General features: G+C 44.6%; 1 long non-coding RNA gene across 1 annotated transcript in view; it reads right to left on the bottom strand.

Moving 5' to 3' along the window:
* The window catches only part of LOC143962110 (uncharacterized), a 767356-nt gene that overhangs the window by 512041 nt on the left and 234254 nt on the right, over window positions 1-21061 (bottom strand). The window lies entirely within an intron of this gene.

Here is a 21061-nt window from a genome sequence, read left to right as displayed (position 1 = left end):
TTAACAGAAGCTTGAACCCTGGGATTAAGGCATGCCCAATCTATGTCCTTACTTACGCCTGAGAGCCTACTTCAGGAGATTAAAGTCCCTAGCAGGAGTAGACTACCCATATTGCTACGTCTAGTTTTGCTAAAAGGGCGAAATGAAGGCCATGCACCGAGCCGAAACCTATTCGATCGGGTATACATCTTTATACTCCATCCTCAGGCCCTAATACTCCTCTGAACAGAACTCTCCAAGTTCTTACTAAGCAGGGCGATTCATTATCCCCTTTCTCCAGTGTCCCATAACCCTACAGGGCTTCAACCCTAGGAAATGGTTCTGGCATCCCTGAATGTAAGTGGTCAAGGTTTTCTGACATGTGGCATCTGCAGCCCGAACTCCTGGCCCCTCCATGGAAAAGAAGGCTGAAATACAAAAAGGTGATACATGTATTATTAATATCACAAATAAAATGATCATAGATTGTGGGCACGGCACAATAGATTTAGACAGAAAGGACACAAGCATAGACAACAATGTTGTGTGCCTGAGTGTGACTAGCTAAACCAATATATCAAATATGGGAAGAGACCCAAATCTGAACCTCAATGTAGACAAACAGTCCTCACAGTCTGGTTTTCTGATGTGCTGCCAAGACGTAAAAACATTAAGACTCAAGCAAACCCTAAATGCTGCGCATTTCTTTAGTGCAGCTAGCTAGGTCATAACTGATATATAAATACAGAAAGGACAGGAACCCCCTTTACTGTTGTGTTTTACCTATGTACAGCAAAACAAGGCTATAAATATAAAGACAGAAAGACCCAAACTTCCATGTTGTGTATTTCTGACAAACCACCAAATACAGTTATAGGATTAATATGAACACCAACTCCCGTGTTGTGCATTTCTGCTATGCCACAGGGAAAAATATGGAACACAAGACAATCCTTTCTGTCATGCACTTCTGTAGTGTAGTTCAGATAGAACCAACACTGAGAAAGGACACAAGCAACCTGCAGCATTGTGTTTTTCTGAAACAGAAAGCACCAACAAGCTTCAATCTTGAGTATTTCTGCTGTGCAACAACATAAAAGCAGACACTGAGGAAAAAGACAGACAGCCTTTACAGCTGCAATCTTTCTGGTCTGCTGCAAAATAAAACAATAACGCCATGATGAGTATTCCTGCTGTGTAGCAAAACCTCAATCAGAAGGGACAGATAAGTTTAGGGTTCCCACACCCGTGCGACCCAACCTGCGACTTGGGACTGCAAGACGCATGAGAAGTCATATACTATGGCTTCCAATGGGTACCATTTGTGTCTGTGCGACACCAGCAGTCCCTGATTCCTGGATCCACAGACCTCAAGATTACACAGGTCGCAGGGAAAAAAAAAAATTGCAATTTTTAGGTCGAACAAGTAAGGGGTCCCCAATGCTGTGACTCCCTGGAGGACTGCAGCCAACAAACCCCTGCTGTGTATCCCTAAGATGCAGAAAGGTAGATCCATGAGAAACACTGCTCACTGCTGTGCCTGATATACAAACGATAAGGCAGTAAATATAGGACATACAGGACACAAACATTAAATCTTTGTGTATGTCTGAGGTGTAGCAATATACCAATACTGAGCAGAGATGCCACCATCCTCAATGTGTCTCTCCGCTGAGCAGCAAAAACAAAATCAGAAAAAGACAAGCAATCTTCACTGCTGTGTCCTTTCTGATATGCAGCCAATAAGGCAGTATATGCAAGACATAAAGGACAGACAACCTTCAATCTTGTATATGTCTGATGTGCAACAATATAACAATTCTGAATAGAGATAGCACATCCATATTGAAGCGATTTGGCTTTGCGACTCAACATGTCAAATCGCATGGCTAAAATCAGCACAACACCACTTTGTGGTGCTACATGGATTACCAAAGGCAGTATATGTACTACACCTGGCAGGGGTTCAATTTGTATTTCTGCTATGTAGCCCAACAAATTCGAACCATCAATTTTCACTTCTGCCTTTCTGATAAGGCAGTAATACAGGACACAAAACCTCACGGACATTAATGCTGTATATATCTGATGTGCAACAATAAAACACTATGAATAGAGATAGCACATCCATATTGAAATTATTTGTCATGCGACTCAACATGTCAAATCGCATGTTTAAACTCGGCAGCCATTGCCGTTAATAGCACTGTCTGAATCAGCACAACGCCACGCAAATCAGGACCATCAGACTTCACTGCTGCCTTTCTGATAAGTAACCAACAAGGCAGTAAAACAGGACACAAAGCCCCACAGACAGACCTCAATCTTGTGTATGTCTAATGTGCAGCAATATAACCATTATGAGCAGAGATGTCACCAGACTCAATGATGTGCATTTCTGCTGTGCAGCACAAAACCAGAAAGTACAGACCACCTTCACTGTTGTATTTTTCTGATCTGTAGCCAAACAAAGCAGTACCTTTAGTATATAACGGACAGCAAACAAGCTTCAGTGCAGTGCATTTCTGATGTACAGCAATATAGCCCTTATGAGCAGAGATGTCACAAATCTCAATGTGTATTTCTGCTGTGCCACAAAAACATCCCAGCAAGGACAAACTTTCACTACTGAGGTTTACTGGTGTGCAGCCAATGAGGAGTCATGGTCTATCCCTTTATGAAATAACCAACAGGCAATTTATTTCTTTTTTTTTTTTTCAAAAACATTTTATTGAAGATGCAAATCACAATACAGAAAGTACAAACAGTGTAAAATCAATGGCATTTGTTACAACTTATAGGCGAACATAGGCGCCTTGAAAGAAAGACAAGATATAATAGTAGACAACAGTATGCTATGCATGACAATAAAGGGGTGCACTAGCAAATAAAAATATATCGTGTGACATTTATAAGGTATCTAACTTGCTACCTGTGGATCATAGGTGTTTAATCGAGTCTCTGAGGATGTTTTGTGTGATTTGGGCATCCCTGCCAAGGCACATTAATCATTAAAAGTATAGACAGAGGAATAAAGCGATTTATGTGAATAACTATTGGAAAGTGTGTGTATAATCTATCAACATGAGTATGTAGCAAGATATATAAGGGGTTTTGTAGACTTCTGAATCCTGGGAGTCTAAGAGGTTATATGCTGTGATACAATAAATGATTTCATTTCAAGGGGTTAAATTCCTATGAAAGAGGTCCATGCCTCATTCCTGGCTCTCAGGTCTGCATAAGACTTTTGTACTTATCAGAGGTCTGAAAGTGAATCCAACAGGCCCATGTAGTTGTGAACTTTGCAGGGGTATCATTGGCCTGGTGTATTAGGTCCTCCATAGTCATTACATTGTTAATGCATTGAAGCCAATCCCTGAGTAGGGGGGTGTCATGGGAGCGCCACTTCCGTGGAATGCAAGCTCTGGCAGCATTGACCATGTGCATGGCTAGAGACTTAAGGTAGGAACTATGTGAGTGGTCTGAGTGATGTAGTAAGAATTGGGCCGGAGTGTACTCTAAATGGTAAGTCGTGACTTCTTCTATTGTTTTATGTATTTCCGACCAATATGTTTGTATGGCCGGGCATGACCACCAAATATGCAAAAAAGTTCCAGTATCCGTGTTGCATCTCCAACACTTCTGGGAGATGGAGGAGTTCATTATGTGAAGTTTGTGTGGCGTAAGGTACCACCTGGAAGCTATTTTAAAGGCAGTCTCTTGCGTGTTGGCATTAACCGAACCCTTATGGACACATCTATATATACGATCCCAATCACTTTCAGAAACTTCCATTTGAAGGTCAGTAGACCATTTTTGCTGTATATGGAGGTTGTGCTTAGCGCTGTCCTGAAACAGCAGTGAATATGTGTGCGAGATTAAGTGGCGTTGGGGTTCTTCCTTATTGCATAATTCTTCAAAAGTAGTCAAAGCTCTGGACCATTGTGGTCTGATTGTATGATTAAGTAGAAAATGGTGGATCTGTAGGTATGCCCATAATGGAAAGGTTTCTTGCTCTACGAGAGATGCCAAATCCTCCCTTGAGAGGATAACATTGTCGCGGAAGAAATGTGTTGCTCTGACCGTCTTATATGGCCACCTTAGTGTAGGGAAGGATGGGAGGTTACCAGGTGGGAAATCTGGATTGCCGCGAAGGGGGGTCATTGGACCTTTTGTGGAAGAGATGTGGTGGTGAGTGTTCGCCCAATGGAAAGAGTGTAGTGTTGGAGCTATCAGAGGGTGGGACTTATATGTTCGCTTTTGATAGGTATGATCTAGCCACGGGAGAGAAGTTAATGGGTTAGGGGACATAGCCTGTTCAAGACGAACCCAATCCTTGAACGGGGCATGTATATGCCAATCGATAATCCTGGTAAGGTGGCAAGCCACCTGGTATTTGTAAATATCCGGGAGGCCTGTACCCCCCTTCAATTTAGGTAAAGTAAGTTTGAAGAAATTTAGGCGTGAACGACGTTTGTTCCAGACAAATTGTGTACATATTTTGCGATATGTGGAGAAGAATGTAGGAGGAAGTTTTATAGGGATAGTCTGCAGTAGGTATAAAATTCGTGGGAGAATGTTCATTTTGATTATTGCTATTCTACCGAACCAAGAAAATTTTTCCGGGGACCACTTCTGAAGATCGGCCCCAATCTTTTGTATCAACGGGGCATAATTTAAGGAGTATAAGTTTGATAGAGAGGCTGGGAGTTGGATTCCCAAGTAAGTAATTGCAGTTTCTTTCCATTTGAACGAAAAGTTAGTACGGCATACCGAACACAACGAGTCAGGCAATGATATATTCAAGGCGCTAGATTTGTCAAAGTTGATCTGTAAGTTAGAAAGCATCTTAAAGTCCGAGAAGTCTTGTAACAAGTTGGGGATGGACGTCAGTGGGGCGGAGAGGAAGAGGAGAATATCGTCCGCAAACGCTGCGACCTTGTATGTGTGATTTTTAATGTCGATTCCTCTAATGTCTGGGTTAGCTCTGAGCCGTCTTAATAGGGGTTCTAGCGTTAAAACAAACATCAAGGGGGATAGAGGGCATCCCTGACGTGTACCATTCGATATGGAGAAGGCGTCCGACAGATGGCCATTTACCCTAACCTTTGCTGTGGGGACAGAGTAAAGAGCTAGAATTGAATTCAACAAGCGAGGCGGGATATGTATAGCTTTCAGTACCTCAGACATATAGTCCCAGGCCACTCTGTCGAACGCCTTCTCCGCATCCAGTGATAGCATGAACCCAGGTGTCTTTGAAATTGATAACCAGTGGCCTACATTTATGGCTTTAAGGGTGTTATCCCTAGCTTCTCTTCCCGGAATAAATCCGACTTGATCTGGACTAATGAGTTGGGGTAGAAGTGGTAAAAGTCTATTAGCTAAGGCTTTGGCGTACCATTTAAGGTCTACATTCAGTAGAGAGATTGGTCTATAGTTCGTTACTGTCAGGGGATCCTTTCCCGGTTTCGGTATAACCGCTATATGTGCTTGTAAAAATTCAGCAGGGGGATGGGTAGGCTCAGCAAGTGAGCGGAAAGCCTTCAGAAAATGTGGTAAAAGGATGTCTGTAAACGTTTTATAATAGGCTACTGTCAGCCCGTCAGGGCCTGGGCTCTTCCCTGGTTTAAGCTGCTTGAGAGCTACAATGATTTCTTCTGACGTTAAGGGAGAGTCTAAATCTCTAGCTGTGTCATCTGAGACGGGGTCGGGACTGTAGCGAAGCAAAAATTCTTTAATTTTTTCTTGTCGTATTGCCGATTGATCTACCGTCTGTGTCGAGGGGGTTAGATTATAAAGTTTTGTATAGTACTTAACGAACTGATTAGCTATTTCTTCAGATTTGTGTATTTTTCTGCCAGTGACATCGGTCAGAGAGTGAATGGTAGTGGCGGCTCTTCTAATTTGAAGTGCTCTGGCCAATAACTTGCTAGTTTTGTTACCATATTCGTAAAAAGATTTCTTGTAAAGAATATATTTGCGTTTGGTTTGTGTATCTAATAATTCTAGGAGTTTTGCTCGAGCTTCCGTAAGTTCCGTAAGTGTAGCTACTGCTTGGGAATGTTTGTGGGCCGCTTCTAGTCTCTTAATTTGAGTGGTAAGATCTAAATATAGCTTCTTTCTTTCGCGGTTGCGTTTGGCCTTAAGAGCAATCATTATTCCCCTGATTACACTCTTATGTGCCGCCCAATTATTTAAAGGGGAAGTGTCTTCAGCTTTATTTTCAGTAAAGAAATGTTTCAAATGGGTATTGAGTTCTGCCTGAATGGAAGTGTCGGTGAGTAGGGATGAGTCAAGTCTCCAAATTGGAGTCAGCGATTTGGCTATCGGGAATTGTAGGGTGATCGAAATTGGGTGGTGGTCAGATATGACCATTGGGTCTATGGAAGCTTTTCGTAGTAGCGGTAAGTCTTTTTGTGTTAGGAATAGAAAGTCAATACGTGAGTATCTGTCGTGGGGGGCTGAATAATAGGTATAGTCTCTACAGTCGGGGTTTAAAGTACGCCAAGTATCATGGAGCAACATCGTAGTTAGGGATGAGTTAATAGCCTTCAAGGCTCTATATGGAAGAGAGGACGTGCCGGTGGATGTGTCAAGGATGGGTACAAGGGGGGCGTTAAAGTCTCCTCCCAGGATCACAATTCCTTCCTGGAAGGAGATTAGTAAGTTCGTTATCTTTTTGAAAAAAGCCACCTGTTGAGTGTTTGGGGCATATATGTTGACTAGGGTAACTGTTGTGCCAGCATATTGACCTTTAAGGAAGATAAACCTGCCGTTTTCATCTATCAATTGATCAGTGAGTTGAAATGGGCTATTTTTGTGAAACAATATTGAGACTCCTTTCGACTTTGTGAGAGGGGAAGTAGCGTGAAAGGCTGTAGGGTATCTATCATCCCGAAGTTTTGGGGTTGCGTTCGTCTTGAAATGTGTTTCTTGCAGAAAAATGATGTCTGCTTTATCCCTGTGCATAGTGAGGAGGAGTTTGGACCTTTTCTCCGGGATGTTCAGACCTTTAACATTAAGTGAAATTATTTTAGCTGTGAGGGGGACTGTTGGATTCAGGGTAGAAGACATTTTGAGATATTCCTCTGTCTATGTCGAGAGAGAGGATGCAGTGAGATCCGAGTCGACTCGAGGTGAGGGAAGAAGTTGAGTAACCGGAGTCTACTCAACTATTGTATAACTGGCGTGGTAAAGTCCCTGGAAATCCTCAAAGGGACACCCGGACTGTGTATATATAGTCGCCAGATAGGGTCAGTGGTGTTGTAGGGTAAGTTTTATTGTATACCTGAAAGGTACCACTGTAGTGGGGTTGACTCGACCCAGGACGAAGATGGAGTGCCTATAGAGTTGAAATTCTATCAAAGTTGGTATTGTAACAAAAGGTCAACTTTCTCCGTTGTCCTGTACCAAAGAACTGAGATTTATACCTAAATCGGTACGGTATCCAAATCAATTGTAATCCGTCTAGCCTGCGGCCGGGATCACAACTGGTAAAAGAAATTACCATCAACAAGTGTGGGGGATGTCATGCAAACCTCTGCTAGCCTTGCTATTTATACCTAAGGTCGTTATAGGATATAATCCTAGACTTGAAACAGTAATGGGCTATCAGTGAAATAGATTACTCCCGCTCAGTTTGTTTGATTCTTGTGCATGTCGCTATGAGCGATTTTAGTGACATAGATTATCTAGGCCATAGATCACAGCAATGTGTGAAAGACCTGGCCCGTGGACTTGTTATCAGTTACCTAGTGAAGCAAAAGCTTGAAAATTGGGGTGTAAAACAGAAACCAGAACCAATGTCTAACTAAAATATTAACAAACAATACCAAAATCCCAAAAGGACTGTTTCACTCTCGTGCGTTAATATTATCGTATAATCCTCCTCGCCTTTGAAGTAATAACTCGGTTTAAAGAAAGACATAAATATGAAAACACGGAAGATCAGACGTCAAGTATCACATTGAAAAGGATAGCTCTATCATTATGAAAAATATTGTCGCCTCAGGGAAGGCCCTCTTGTAGCGGCATGGAGGAGCCCGGAGATGTCATTGGGTGGCAATGAGCCTTTCACCCTTGTTGCTCCTGTGCAACTACTAAGCTCAGGCTTACGTGAGGTCCGTTGTGTCCAGCCCCCTGGGATAGAATAAAAATATCATTACCTCGTACCTCTCTAGCGTGGCTAATAGAGGATGGACACAGCAGAACCCGCAGGTAGCACTACATATGCTGGCCGAGTTAATAGTCTCAATAAAGCAGGATGAAGCCCCATTTAAAAAGCGTTACCGTAATTCTGGAAATGAGCCCTTCAGTGCGAGGACATGAGTATAGTCTTATCCCTTGCGGTATATCTTCTAGCTTAGATGCAGTTTACGTTGCCGGATATGGATCCTGCTGTTTCCATGGATACTGAAGTCGGTCGCGCTGAAAGGGTGCGGACGTCCATGTAAGGTATGGAGAGCAAAAGTTCGGATTAACGTTCAGGTCGTAACGACATCCTTCGATCGGAGGTGTAAAGTTCCGTGCATACATCCGTACGTGAGTACGTTCGCAGGTTAAGGTTCTAAAAGTGTACCCTTCCGATCAAGTCGGTGGAAAGCTGTCCGAATGCAGCACCGACGGTGTATGACTTTCGTAGCGTCCGATCGAGTTTTCAAAATAAGAGGGACGTGTTCGAGCTTGATCCGAGGGAACTCAGTCTACAGTTGAGAAAAGAGGTTCAAGGAGACGTGCTTGCGTCTTTCAGTGGGAGTAGCGTGGCGGAATAAACTGGTTAGTAACATTGAGATAGGATCAAAGACAGCCATGTACATAGAAATTAGCGTATAACTGAGGGTATATACGAGAGTTTTAAATTGGAACTTTCGTGGTTTAATGACAGTCCGTAACTGGGGAATCAACAATGTTAGACATGGGTTGCTCCAGAGTATGACATGTAGACCAACTTAACGATCTCTTCGTGCCCTTCTCGGCAGCGGTGCTGCGGAGGGGCTCGTTGGTGGGTGTCTGAAGCTGGAACCTCCTCCTGCCCTGCTTAGAGAAGGGGATCTGCGCCTCCGTGGATTCGGGGTTTGAAAGTCCATGCGGTCATGGTCTGGGTAGCTACATACCGGGATTTGGAAATCCGCATACCAATTCGGGAGGTCTATGTATGGGATGTCCAGCACACGGCAGAACGAATCCAGCTCCTCCGGGACCCTCAGGGTGGCGGTGCGGCCAAGGTATGTGGCTTGTAGAGCGAACGGGAACCGCCAACGGTACCGTATGTCCCTGTTCTTCAAGACATCTAGCAACGGGCGTAAATCTCGTCTGTGCCTCAATGTAATCGCCGATAAGTCTTGAAAGATATGAATAGGGTTGTCCTCATATGTTAATCCTGGTCGGTCTCGGGCCTTTTTGAGGATCTCTTCTTTGATTGCAAACTCATCGATGTGACAGATTACATCCCTTGGTGGGTCTGCTTCTTTGCCTTTGGGCCTCAGTGCCCTGTGTATACGCTCCATAGCGATAGCAGTCTGTTGCGGCCTGTCCAAGAGTTGATTAAAGACAGAAGTCACAGCCGGAATCAACTGCTCTTGGTCGATGGATTCAGGTAGGCCGCGCACCCTGAGGTTATGCCTGCGGCCTCTATTATCAATGTCCTCGACGTGGCGCTGAAGGTCACGGAGCTGCATGGTATGGGTATCAACGCGACGGTCGGTTCTGTGTATGGCCTGTTGGTGTTGTGAGGCCTGAGTTTCCACCGCGTGTACGCGGCCTGATATATCATGGAGTTCTCGGCGGAGGTCGGAAATCGCTGCTGTAAGTGTGTCTTTTATATCCGCCGCTACCGCTCTCAGGTCTTGTAGGCTGGGGTGTTGATGGAGCGGAGGGTGAGCGGGTCCTGGCGCTGGCGGTGCGTCCATTGGAGTAAGTGTGATGCCGACATGGCCACTGGGATGTCGAACGGCTCCGGGAAGAGGTGCCCATGTTTTGAGCGGAGTGCGCTGGTTCAATCCCCCGTTAGTCAGATTACAGGCCACAGGCTAGACGGAGCTAAGGAGTCAAGCAGCCATCTTCATCCCAAGGCAAGCCACGCCCTCGCAATTTATTTCATAGGCATAGCCTGGGCTGTAGATACTAAACCTCACCACCAGTGACGGAACAAATCCTAAAATGGTTGGACACCCTACTATTAGTAGTTGTTGTTGTCCTACCTTACCTCCATAGACTGAGCAAACGCTAGCCAGCACATATCCAGGTGGTGCTGATTAGCAACTAAAGTCTCAAATGAGCCCAGCCCTAGAGACCAATTTAAGACAGCCTCTAGAAGAGGTGGTTACCAGTTTAGCCTGGGGGGGGGGGGGGGGTAAATAGCTATTTGCAGGCTTCAAACAAGCAATTATGTAGCTCTTGCGTAGGTTTGCACAGAAAATCCTCAATAAAAAAAGTTTCTTCTTACCTCCTGCACTATAATATAACCACAGTGTAAAGGTGGAGTGGGAGGTTGGAGCTTATGAAAGTTAACTATAGCAAGCAACCCCCAAAAGGAGGATCTGTCACAAGGGAACCCCTACTGTGCCACACAGTAGCTTGGTCTCTGCCCATCCTTGAATGTTAGGTCAGCTTTTAAACATTGTGAAGCAACTTCAGATTCCTAGCAGCTGGGTTAATAGGGCCGGTAACCTAGTGCACCTGCTGACCAGGGGAGCTTCTGAATCCACCAAACACTGCCCAATTAATCACTTGTTCAGTGGTATACCTGGCCTGTAAGTAACTTTGTATCTACCAGGTCCCCTCTGTACGCCATGTTCATCCCTACTAATGTACCACAACTGGGCATGTAGGGAGAGGCTGGCAACCTACTGCTGCGATAACCACAGTGTCTCTGCTGTAAGAGGGAGCTGTGGCTGGTGGTTTTAGCAGTGGCGCCTGCGCTATTTGTATCCCGACCCCAGGTTCTGCACTGCACCAGTCAGTATATACACGGGGAAGGGGGAGCAATGGCCTACCTACCTCTTTCTCATCTGAGGTGGTTTAGGCACACTCGTTCCTCTGCACCACCTGTCCACCATACAGCTTCTCTGATTTAAGATTGAGCTGCGGCTGGTGTTTTTAGCAGAAGCTTAACGGCTCTTTGAATCCAGACCCCAGGGGAGATCTCAAATGCCCAGAAACCCTCTGGCTGGAATTGGGGATTTTGCAGCTAAATTCCCACAGCAAAAGGAAAGTACTCTCCGTTGTCGTCTTCCTCTTTTTGCCACAGCCAGCGGGCTTGCTTTTCCATCCTTATGGTCCACACGCAAGGAGGATAGCCGCCAAAGTGCTCCCCCCCCCCAACTGCTGTCCCCATAGGGAGGTGCCAGGTTAGGCTGTGTCCTGCACTGTACCAGTCAGTCTATATACATGGGGGGGGGGGCAATGCCTTCCATTCCTCATTCTCATCTTCCCATCTGAGGTGGTTAAGGCAGACATCCACCGTAGTAAACTGGTGCCTCCTTGCTCTAGAGAAAGGAGGATGTGGGCGCCTGCTCCTACTGACTCTCAGCCTTCCCTCCTGGGTAAGAACGCCGCCGCCATTTTCCCGAAGTTTGAAAATGACGCGGGTGCTTGTTGCCACGCCCTCTCCGACAGCCCACGCGAGCTACCGGGGACCCAGGAGTCGGGGACATGATCCCCCTGGAAAGAACCGATGGCCAGCACCCCTGTCTGAACAGCCACCTGTACAGGTAAGGAGAGGAGACAGGATAATGGCCCCTGAAGTTCTGGGTACACCACTGTACCCAGGGTCCTTCAGCTCTCAGGGGGGCTCTTCCAATTTCTGCTGCCCCCCCTGAGGAAAAGATAGGGGAACCCCCCAGGAAGGACAAGAATATCCTACCAGACCCAGAGGCTTCCCAGGCTTGTGGTCCGGCTCCCAGGGGGGAGACCACCAGCCCCAGGCTTCGGGTCATTTGGAAAAAAACAAACAGTTTCGCTGTGTAGGGAGAAACACAATCAAAAACTGAGGATCAAGGGGAAGGGTGGGGACTTAAAACAGCTGTCAATTGATTGTGTTTCCTGTAGGGAGGAGCCTCTCATCTCTCAGGTGTGCCGTCCTGGAAGATGACTTGAGAAAAATGTGTTCGAACACGCGAACACCGTTAAAGTCTATGGGACACGAATATGAAAAATCAAAAGTGCTAGTTTTAAGGGCTTATATGCAAGTTATTGCCATAAAAAGTGTTTGGGGACCCGGGTCCTGCCCCGGAAGACATGTATCAATGCAAAAAAAAGTTTTAAAAACTTCATTTTTTTGGGGAGCAGTGATTTTAATAATGCTTAAAGTGAAACAATAAAAATGAAACCGCCTGTACATATACGTCGGCACAATGGCACGGACAGGCACATCCATGTACCTGAACGTGCCTGCCTTCCAGCGGGTGAGGGGTCCGATCAGACCCCCTCCCGCTGCCGGGGGCGGTCCGTTTCGCTTCAGGAGCGATCCGTGATGAGGGGGCGGCCATTGATCAATGGCCGCCCCCTCGTGATCGCTCCTGGCAAATGAGAAGCTTCCCCTGTCTGTGAACTGTAAACACAGGCAGGAGGAAGTGATGTCACTCTCCTCGTGGCGGTCTTTTTGACCGGAACGGCGAGGAGAGAAGACATCCAAGTAAATGCACCAACAGTACACTGACACATAGGTACACATAGGCACACTTTTCACCCCCCAAATCACCCCCTGCCCCCCCAGTCAGTGTCACTGATTGCAGTGGTCATTTATTTACTGATCACTGCATTTAGTGTCATTTGTGACTGTAAAAAGTGTCAGGGCAGTTAGCTTTAGACCCCTTTAGGTCCAGGGTAGCCCCCTACCCCCTAATAAAGGTTTAACCCCTTGATTGCCCCCCAGGTAACCCTTTCACCCCCTTTTGCCAGTGTTGCTAAGCAATCGTTTTTCTGATCACTGCATTAGTGTCACTGGTGCCGCTAGGTGGCCAGTTATTTTTTAGGTTCACCGCCAGGTTTTTATAGCGTCAGGTACCCCCATATACAACCTAATAAAGGTTTTAACCCCCTGATTGCCCCTAGAGTTAACCCTTTCACCAGTGATCACCGTATAAGTGTCACTGGTGATGCTGGTTAGCCAGTTAGTTATTTAGTTATTTAGGTTCCCCATCAGGTTTTTATATAGCATCAGGTACCCCCATATATTACCCAATAAAGGTTTTAACCCCCTGATTGTCCCTAGTTAACCCTTTCACCAGTGATCACTGTATAAGTGTTACGGATGACGCTGGTTAGTTAGTTTACTTTTTATAGCATCAGGGCACCCGAGATTTATCACCAAATAAAGGTTTAACCACCTGATTGCCCGGCGGGTGATATCAATTAGGTTTTAGGGTCATGTGGGGTCTTCGTTGGCCCAGGCAGCATCAGGTTAGTGCCAGTACCGCTAACACCCACGCGCAAATCATACACCTCCCTTAGTGGTATAGTATCTGAATAGATCAATATCTGATCTGATCAGATCTATACTAGCATCCCCAGCAGTTTAGGGTTCCAAAAAATGCATTGTTAGCAGGATCAGCCCAGATACCAGCTAGCACCTGTGTTTTTCCCCTCTGTGCAGCCCAGTCCACCCAAGTGCAGTATCAATCGATCACTGTCACTTACAAAACACAACACACATAACAGCAGCATTCGCAGAGTCAGGCCTGATCCCTGCGATTGCTAACAGTTTTTTTTTGTAGCGTTTTATACAGTTGCTGACAGCCTAAGAGCTTTTTCACCTGTGAATCTCACTAGTTGTACCAGTAAATTTAGAGCCCAAAATGGCAAATCGAAGGTACACTAGTGAAGAGGCCTACACGTTTCTGAGCATGACAGATAGTGGAGAGGAGGTCACTCATCTGTCAGATTCAGGCTCAGAATACGATCCTGTAAACGACATAGCTTCGTCGCCAGATAGCTCTGGCGAAGAAGGTGAGGTCCCTGCTAAGGTAAGGCATACCCGATCCCGATCTTCTGATGCTGTTGAGGTGCAAGGTCCCTCGTATGGAGCAGAGAGCCATTACTAGCGGCGCTATTCCTTCTGATGAACTGGCAAGCACCAGCGGCCTAGTACACCCTGGACGTACATCCAGCACTGCAGTAACACTTGGTGACATGGCGAGTCCCATAAGTGCAGTTCAAGCTGGCGAGGTGGCAAGCACCAGCAGTGTCCCACTGCCACCAAGAAGAAGACAAAGGCAGGCCTGTCGTTCCCATAGTGTCCTTCCTGCAGAATTTTCCAATCCTTATTGGGTGCCCACCACTTCTGCAGAACCCGTACTTCCCCCATTCACTGGCCAACCCGGTATTCAGGTGGAAACAGCTGATTTTACGCCACTTGATTTTTATTCGCTGTTTTGCACGGAAGATCTCTATAGATCTATTGTGGACCAAACTAATTTATATGCTGGTCAACACATCGCCGCTAATCCCCAGTTGCCTTCCCTTGCCAGAGATTGTAAACCAATTACGGTTTCTGAATTTAAGACCTTTCTGGGCCTTTCCCTCAACATGGGCATACATAAATTCACAAAGTTGCGGACGTATTGGTCCACGCGCCCAATTGACCATATGCCCGTGTTCTCTGCCTCCATGTCCATGAAACGATAAGAGCAGATCTTGCGGTTCATTCACTTCAACGACAATGAACTTTGTCGTCCTCGTGAAGACCATGAATAGGATCAGCTCTCCAAAATTCGGCCCCTCATAAACCCCTTCAACCAACGTTTTGCAGCCTTGTTTACTCCCCATCAAGTTGTCTGCATTGATGAGTCCTTGATTACATTTTCTGGCCGCTTGTCTTTCAAACAGTACCTTCCCAGCAAGCGTGCCAGATACGGGGTCAAGCTCTATAAGTTCTGTGACAGGGCAACAGGCTATACATGGAGCTTTACGGTTTGGCCAGATTACATAGGGAGCGCTGGCAAGATAGTGTGGAACTTGGTGTCACCCTTATTCGGAAAGGGGTACCACTTGTACGTGGACAATTATTACATGAGCGTGCCACTGTTTAGTAATTTGTTTGTTCAGCAGATTGGAGCATGTGGCACCGTGCGACCTAATCTCCGAGGCTTTCCCCAGCGGCTTGTAGATTACCGTCTTAGACTGGGGAGAGAGCCTGCTTGCAGTGTAATAACTTCCTCGCTATGAAGTGGGGGGATAATAAGAATGTTTTCGTTCTTACCTCCCTTCATGCAGACACGACGATCCAAATTACTACGGCGACTGGTGTTTTGGAGAAACCCCTCTGTGTCCACAAATATAACCAAAATATGGGAGGGGTGGACCTCAACGACCAGATGTTGGTGCCGTATCTAGTTGCCCATAAGGCCAGATGCTGGTACAAAAAACTGTCTGTTTACTTATTTCAATTGGCTTTGCTGAACGCTCATGTGCTATACAGAGTTTCAGGCGGGACTTTATCCTTCCTTACATTCCAGGAAGAAAAAAATCAGAATTGTGCGAGGTATAAATGAAGATCCGCTTAATAGTAGCCAACATCCCAACATGAAATACTATAGAAGTTTTCCCCTTAAAAAAGGTGGGACTTTTTAGGCATAGACTGTGACACCAATTGATTTGGTAAAAGTATATAAAAAAATAATTTTATTTCAACATAAACAAAGAATAATATATTAACATACATTTCCGAACAGGAGAAAGGGACACATTACTTCCTCCATGTGCATATATTTATAAAACCAGAAAACATTTGCTTCCTACATCTTATTCAAAAAGAACAGACTTCTATGACATTGTGTATAGGCGTATTCAAAGCATTCTACAAACAAGGTCAAATTGCGTTAATATTGTGCATCCAATGTAACCTACGCGTTACGGAGTTATCTTACTCCTTCTTCAGGGATGATCCATTTTAGCACACTTAAATTTACAAAATAGTAGAATCTATAAAAAACATAAGAAATAATTATATATACGTACAATTTAAAAAAAAAAAAAAAAAACACAACACACCACTAAAACGCACCACCTATATATACGATCTTCACTCCAAGATACAGGTCTAGGCTCATAATGAGGGGGGGATGTTTGACCACCTTCTTGGATGGGAACCGGGACCGCAGTGATAGGCGGACTGTAAGGGAGGAGGTGTACAAGTAAAGTAAATGCATGTCAAATTTTCACATGCCTAGATTTTAAATAAGTATTGCATGTATTTTACTGCAGCGCCAATAATGGCAGATAAAGGTTCTATATGTTAACCCTCTTGTATGACTTCCGTCATTACATTTGTACTAAGAGGGAAACACCCTTAAAGAAAGGGGGGAACTTTTTCTAAAAAAAAAACTATCTCAGTGATCATTCCTAAAGATAATAATATTGCAAAATCTTTTAAAAATCTTACCCAAAAGCGTTTCGCAGAGTAGTTTGCTGTGTCCCGAAGAGAAAAACACCTGAGATTCCTATGTTAGAATTGTTAAAATGAGATGCCCAAATGTTGCAACTCTTTTAAATGTTTAAGGCGATCTATTTGGCTTAAAGTCGCTGCACTCTCTCTGTAGTCCAAGGATTTTGGTGCTATGGGAGAAAAAGATTCCCCCCAGAGATAGACGTGTCAGGTCCAGCCTAAAATGGGAAGGGGAAGGACAGTTATAGCCATTAATTCCCCTTCATTTTTCCATAAGGCTGCATACAGACCGACATAAAAAAGTATATATATTTCCTTACCTTAAATTGTATCTCTCAGCAAGTCACCTCCTCCATGGCCATTGCAGACTGATAACAGACTGCTCCTGGCCCATTAAAGTATCTCACCGCCCCACCTCCTTCCCTCCCCTTCCAGGTGAAGTAAATATTACTCACCTGTGAGTCCTATCACCTAAACGCGGTCCCCCAGGTGTGCGGCGCACGACGTCGCCCCATGCCCACATCCAAAATGGCGCCGTGGGAGGAGTGACGTCATGCGTCATGCTCCCACCGACACGCATGCGCAGATCGTACCTTAGCCCTGGAGTTGGCCAGACAGTGTTGTTCACTAAACTACATCCCCCAGCAAGCACAGCGCCAGCAAAAGTGTCAGCAACTGCACATTCATGTAGGATGTGTAAACGCATTTAACCTCACGTTCGTCCAAGATGTCTATAGGGCGAGCGTGGGTGGAAAACCTAGGGAGACAGAGAAACAGGAAGCTGGGGTGATCAGACCCACATCCCATTTCTGTTACAGGTATACCGATGAGCGAGAAAAAAGGCCACCAGGGGGGAAAAACAAAAGGTACCTGCCAACCAAGGGCAGGCTTCTCCCCTCCATAGTGGCCTTAGCGTGCCGGGATCCCATCCAGAAGAGCCCCATTGTGTTCGAAGAGCCAAAATTCACCTAATCGAGGGGGGAAGAAAAGTACATAAAAAAAAAAAAAAAAGAAAAGGCTGCTGCATTAGGATTAAAACTAGGTGAGGGATATTGGTCTGATTTTTTCTTTAATAGGGATTTAGGTTTTTTCGCCCTTTCTTCTAAATTGCCCTCTTGTATGGATAAAAGTTTTTCAATATCAAGGCTGTCAATTAAGTCAGCCTGATCATCGTTTTCATTGAGGAGAGAGACCAGTAAGTTGATCACATTTTCCTCCTCCTTACTCAGTTGTTTATCTGAAACAGATGTCTCGTTATACATATTTTTTAAAAGAAGTTTTCTTGTAAAGAGGTTGAGGTCCCTTGCTACCTCAAATTTATTCAAATTTTCATTTGGGCAGAATCCCAGACCCTTCAGAAGTACTTCTGTTTCTAGATTGGTTAAAGTGTAAGAAGATAAATTAATTATATTCATCTGTGTATTCAAAGGAATTATCATAGAATGATTTATGTAGTTGTCGGCACATACGCCATTTTGTTCCCTTTGATTATATTTGAGCTCGGGCGGCTTGGAAAAGAAGAAGAAGAAAAGATAGGTGCCATAGGGGTGGAGTACAGACTTCGGGCACATCTAATCTTTCGGTGACAGGTAATTCACAGAGAGAGATCTCTGTAGAACTTTCCTCTTTTTTCCCCCTGTGAAGAGGCACAAGATTGCACTAACTTACGACAATACACTGATCGCAGAGACACGAACTCCACCCCTATGGCACCTATCTTTTCTTCTTCTTCTTTTCCAAGCCGCCCGAGCTCAAATATAATCAAAGGGAACAAAATGGCGTATGTGCCGACAACTACATAAATCATTCTATGATAATTCTTTTGAATACACAGATGAAAATAATTAATTTATCTTCTTACACTTTAACCAATCTAGAAACAGAAGTACTTCTGAAGGGTCTGGGATTCTGCCCAAATGAAAATTTGAATAAATTTGAGGTAGCAAGGGACCTCAACCTCTTTACAAGAAAACTTCTTTTAAAAAATATGTATAACGAGACATCTGTTTCAGATAAACAACTGAGTAAGGAGGAGGAAAATGTGATCAACTTACTGGTCTCTCTCCTCAATGAAAACGATGATCAGGCTGACTTAATTGACAGCCTTGATATTGAAAAACTTTTATCCATACAAGAGGGCAATTTAGAAGAAAGGGCGAAAAAACCTAAATCCCTATTAAAGAAAAAATCAGACCCTTGTCCAAGCACGCTACCCGGCCGGCCAGGAAAGGCCGCGTACCAGGCCGTGTGCCCTCAACATGGGGGGTGCCTTGGGGAAGGGGGGGCCGCGCGGCCCCCCACCCCAAAACACCTTGTCCCCATGTTGATGAGGACAAGGGCCTCTTCCCGACAACCCTGGCCATTGGTTGTCGGGGTCTGCGGGCGGGGGGCTTATCGGAATACCGGCCCCCCACCCTATGTGAATGAGTATGGGGTACAATGTACCCCTACCCATTCACCTGTGAAAAAAAGTACAAAAAAAAAACACAACACAGGGTTAAAATAGTTTATTGCACAGCTCCGGGCGTCTTTTTCCGTTTATATCGCAAAAAATACAAATCATAGAAGCACTCAAATACCATCAAAAGAAAGCTCTATTTGTGGGAAGAAAAGGACGCAAATTTAGTTTGGGTACAACATTGCATGACTGCGCATTACCCGTTAAAGCAGTGCGAAATTGTAAAAAGACCTCTGGTCCTTAGGCTGACAATTGGTCCAGGGGTTAAGTGGTTAAATATCGTGCCTGGGGGTGTCTATAGTATGCCTGGTAAACTGGCACAGTTTTCCCAAGTTTAGAACAATACCACAGAAAAATGACATTTCTAAAGGAAATAAAGTAATTTAAAACTGCTCACGGCTGTAATGTTTTGTCGAGTCCCAGCAATATAGATCAAAATCATTGAAAAAAATGGCATGGAAACTCTGCGGAAATTTGGGCCTAATGCCGCGTTCACAGGACCGAACTTTTCGAGGGACTAAAGTAGGGGCCTGCCCTATATGCTCTGCAGAAATTTGGCCCTAAAGTGTTGGTGTTGCCACAAGTTAACACTATAAGCCCTCAAAGTGACTCTTGGTGGGCGCTGGAGCACCCTGCTGTGAACTATTATATCAAGAATTGTAATTACAGTGGTAGAAAAATTGGGCCTTTGGTGGTTGTGGTGGTGCTGATGCCACAACACTGTAAGTCCTCACAGTTACTTTCAGTGGGCGCTGGAACGGGCCCTGCTGTGAAATATTATATCAAGAATTGTAATTACATGCACCTGTTAAACAGGGGCTGAAAAATCGGGCCTTAGGTTCCCCAGATGATGTCAGTTGTAGACGAAATGTGCGTAGGGACATTGACGTGCTGACGTCATCGCGACCTGTGTTGTGAGCGGGTGTATGCTAGCCGGCCAGCGAAATATTTTTACAGATGCTTGTTTTTACCGAATATATGTAAGTGCAATTTTATTATTCATTAAATGATTCACACTATGGTTAGTCTCTTTTTCATCTCTATGAGCCTATGACTGTTGTGTGCTCCCTGCGGCTGCTGCTGTCCCTGGTTTATCATTGATGCTTGGTCAAGGAGAGGTGACGTGAGTGATTTGGTATTCGGAAGGTCTCTTGCTACATAGACCATACCAAGGTGGTCCGCGGAGGTGTCATTGCTGGGTTAATATCTACTATACAGGCTTTAACAAAGCTTGCCTCTGGTAAGCGTGACATCTATGTGGTGGTGGATAACGCGTTGGTGGTGTTTGTGCACTCATAATTTTCAGTCACTTCTTACTCATTTGGACTTCATTGGACTTTATTATTTATATATATATATATATATATATATATATATATATATATATATATTTTTTTTTGTATTATCTATGAATTCATATTATGTATTGTCTTTTTATTTATTTATACACGATTAATGGGGGTTATATATAATATCAGATATATAGAATTTAGCGCAGTTTTTTCCGTTACTATATCCTGTACTGTGCATATCACACATTTTTAGAGCTGTAGCTGGGAGGGGTTATTCTATACTGATAATTTCATTTAATTTTTAGCGCTGTATTATTTGCTTTTCTTAGGCACTGGTGCCAAAACACTGTAACACCTCACAGATACTTTAGCTGGAGTGCAAGCATGAGTCTTGCTGCAAAGCATTGCATCAAAAATTGTAATTACATGCCCCTTTTAAACAGGGCCGAAAAATTGGGCCTTAGGCACTGGTGCTGGTGCCACGACACTGCAATCTCTCCCAGATACTCTAGTTGGAGTGCAGGAATGAGCCCTGCTGTAAAGCATTACATCAAAAATTGTAATTACACGCCCCTGTTAAACAGGGGCTTAAAAAGTGGGCCTTAGGCACTGGTGCCACGAAACTGCAACCTCTCCCAGATACTCTAGTTGGAGTACAGGAATGAGCCCTGCTGCAAAGTATTGCATCAAAAATTGTAATTACATGCCCCTGTTAAACTGGGGCTAAAAAATTGGGCCTTAGCCACTGTTGGGGGCGCCCAGAACCAAAAATGTTCTTCCAAGCTATCAGTAGGATCATTTAGAAGGAAGAGGATAGTCAGTCAACATAAAAGGATAGTCACTCAGCATCAGCATAGGCAGTCTTGAAGGGATGTGACATTTCAAAAAAAATTATTCGGTTACATCAGCTTCAGGTTCTTGGTAGCTGGTGGTGATCCAAGACTGATT

Source organism: Lithobates pipiens, unplaced genomic scaffold, assembly GCF_037356315.1.
Source record: "Lithobates pipiens isolate NorthernLeopardFrog02 unplaced genomic scaffold, aLitPip1_a1.2 Scaffold_8, whole genome shotgun sequence".
Lineage (NCBI taxonomy): Eukaryota > Metazoa > Chordata > Amphibia > Anura > Ranidae > Lithobates > Lithobates pipiens.
The sequence above is the reverse complement of the archived record's forward strand: the minus strand, read 5'-3'. Positions and strand labels throughout refer to the sequence as shown.